Source organism: Pterocles gutturalis, unplaced genomic scaffold (assembly GCF_000699245.1).
Source record: "Pterocles gutturalis isolate BGI_N339 unplaced genomic scaffold, ASM69924v1 scaffold49867, whole genome shotgun sequence".
Lineage (NCBI taxonomy): Eukaryota > Metazoa > Chordata > Aves > Pterocliformes > Pteroclidae > Pterocles > Pterocles gutturalis.
Genome location: NW_010114670.1, coordinates 1 through 3,423, shown reverse-complemented (window position 1 = coordinate 3,423; position 3,423 = coordinate 1).

The following is a 3,423-nucleotide window of genomic DNA, read 5'->3' as shown; positions in this document are numbered from 1 at the left end:
CTGCTGACTTGGTTTCTGTACTTGGAGACTTACCGTTCTCTGAAGAGAGTTCTCTGGCAGATGAATAATTATTATTTGTAAATACCAATATAGTGAGGACTTTTTTGCCTGCTTTTCCCTCTGGGTGTGCAGATCTTGTTAAAAATGCCCTGTAGCTCCTCTTTTAATAATAAGGCTTAATTGTTATTATTTAAGTGTCTTCAAATGCAGACTTTAAAAATTCAAATTTCACTACTCTGAGGGCAAATATTGAAGAGCTATTTAAAAGACATCCAGACAGACATGTTTTTTTCTTTGTGTTGAAATTTATATATTCATAGAAATCAAGACTGTTAGAAACAATTTAATTTTGGTGAATTCCTATGGGAATGCTGAGGGGTTTCAAAATCTGACTGACTTCTTCGAGCATGATGGCTCAGCAGTTGTCCTAGGTTTTTAAGGCCCTGTAGCTCAGAGGTGCACATTCTGACACTTTAGTGTCTTTTGTTGGCCTCTTCAGGTCTGTCTGAATTTATTTTCAGATCCTCCTTCCCTGGTTATATCACCTTTCTTCCCACATCACTCAAATTCCCTTCTTGGCTCCCTGTCTCAGTCCAAGGCAACATCAGTGTCCTTATCTTCACTTACAAGGTAATAGGGAATTTTAATTCTTATTTACTCCTGAAGCCTATGATTGCACTACTTGTAGGGGAAGGGAAGGTGAGTGTGTGCCTTGGATACAGATAGAAATCTTAGTTGGTGCAATTATCACAGCACAGAAGTAACTGATGTGGGTTAATGCATTGCCCTGTCCCTCTCCTAGGAGACAATTCGGTGCCAAACTCTCGTCTGGAAGGCAGTGAAGGCTAGATGCATCCTCGGTTAAGGACCTGGGCTTCCTTTCTAATCTCACTGCCTCTGTGCTTTGAGAGCAGTGTTTTGTGTCAGCACAGCTGAAGTGGTACAGCTTCCTGGAGGAGGAAGGTCTGTACCGAGGCTATGTTTGAGCTGTCAGAAGGCCTGTGTCGCTATTCAGCCACTGAACAAGGCCCTTACGTCTCTGTTGCTCTTACTGTCTTGAGAACTTGTCTTGCAAGGTTTTGTTGACAGGCCTTTTTGTGTGAGGCAGCCGCAGTCAGTGATGGAAGACTTTCGTTTTTGCTGACAGCGTTCACGCAGGATCCCAGATGGTATATATGATGCTCAATTTTGCCACTGCTTCAGCTCTGCCCTTTAGCAGGGTTGCACATGTGTAGCTGTGGCATGCTCCTAGCCAGGTAACTTCTGGTGGTCAAGGTCCTGCTCGTACAGTAACTGGCTTCAGGTTTTGCTTTTGCCCTGTTTCTGGAAGTACTCAGTCCCCATATATTTATTCATTACTGTGGTTTACCATTAGTTTAGCTGATCCCTCTCTTCCACGTCTCATCAATTCCCAATCCACCTCCTGTGTCACTTGCTTGTTGCTGTGTTTGCCTTGCAGTATTTAGTCTGTGAGAGTCCCAGAACATGTTTAAACAGCAGCTCCAAATAAGTAATTGTTGTCCATTATAACATCCTCCAATAAGGTTTTGGGGCCTGTTTTCTTCATCTTTTGTTCACATGAAATTACTCCTATTATTGTTTCAACTTTTTATATACTGCTATCTGTTTATATACCGTTCATCGTGCATGATGAAATTTTTAAAAAGTAATAAGAACTGCAAGATAAAAATTTGTTAATTTATAGTAGCCTCTTGGAACCAGGTATAACTGAAAGAAACAGGAACAAATAAATCAATAATCCAACAGCAAGGATTGTCCCTTGTAATATTGCCCTGAAAGCAAGTATATCTCTTCTGAAAGACCAATTAATATTTTAGAAACTGAAATTAGCATAGAAGCAGAGCTGAAGGAACTGCAAGCTTCAGGTTGGGAAGTTTGAATAGTCTTTGGGAATCTAGAGGCTTAAACAGGCAGAATAAATTCTATGTGTGGTGGTAATATTTTATCTGTACAATGTTCCTCTTTCTTATGTGGGGGAGAGGTAGGTGTGTTGTGTGTGGGGGGGTTTGTTGTTGTTTTTTGCTTTTTCTAAGGGTAGGTGGACCTTGAGAGTTTTAAGTAGGTCAAATAAAAATCTAGTTATCTATCACAGTCAGTCAGGTTTCATTTCTTGCAGTTCTTTCATCTCCAGAGCCCAGCTGTTTATCAGAATCCATTGACTGAAAAAAAAAAATACAGAAAGAAAAAAAAATCCTTGCTTTCAGGCCTTTTCTAACAATAAAAAAAACCCAGCACACAAATTCTGGTTTTATTTTTTTTCTGCTTATCTTTAAAGATATTTGTCATTTCCACAGTGTAATTTACTTCACGTAAGTATCATCTTTCAAGAGATTGTTACACTCTGGATCTGTAATTGTGTTTTGTCATCTTTCCTTTCCTGTGCATTAATGTTTCTATTTAAATGTTTCCAGTACTCATTTCATGGTCAGCGGAATGCCTGAATACTTAGGGCTCAGCTACTTAAAAAAGTTAAGCTATTTGAAAAATTAATTGTTTTGCCTATGTTTGAATATTTCCAATATTCCCACGTTGTGGAGCAGGAGCCTCCAATGTTTCCCATTTGGCTCTGTATTCCTGTCTCTTTGTCTTACACATCTGATCTCAGTTTCCATCTACTCGTTTTCTGCCCCCACTGCCCTTTTCTCTTCTGTCTTGGTCACCCTGAAGGGAGGTTAGCAGAGGAAGGAAAATGCTGGGGTGCTGTTTAGGCTCAGCTGCATGAGTGGGTAGCCTAGAGGACAGATTATGATGTGGTTATGCTCACCAGCAGCATCTTCAGCCTGAAGGACTGATGGCACATGCCTGCAGCGTGGCAGGACTCCCTCATCCAGTCCCCAAAATGGTACTGAACTGGGAAGGGGAGGAGGGAGCTGATTTGCTCAAAGTACAAGGCTGCAATTCAGTAGGACCTAGTGAGGCTAGAGGAATGAGTTAACAGGAATGTCATTAAATAAAAAAGTGGAAAGGCAAAGTTTTGCACCTGGGGTGGACTAACCCTATGCAACAGTGGGGACCTGACTGGCGCCAAACAGCTCAGATGAAAAGGACTTGGCCGGCCCTGGCAGCAATGAAGGGCAGCAGCTTTCTGGGCCATTTCAACACAAATGTAGCCAGTAGATCCAGGGAAGTTGTTATTCCTTCCTTCCTTGGCACTTGTTAGACTGCTTCTGGCATGCTGCATACAGTTTGGAGGCCCCTAGTACAAGGAATATATTAATAAACTTATGAGAGTACCAGGGAGGGCCAAAATGGTGGTCAGCAAGTGACCTGTGAGGCGAGGTAGAGGAAGCTGGCGGAAAGGATGACTTTGGGGAAGGTGTGGGAGAGACCTAATAGCAGCCTTCTACTACCTGAGAAGATGAAGCTAGCCATGAGAGGCTGTGTCTTGTGTCAGCACGGGTG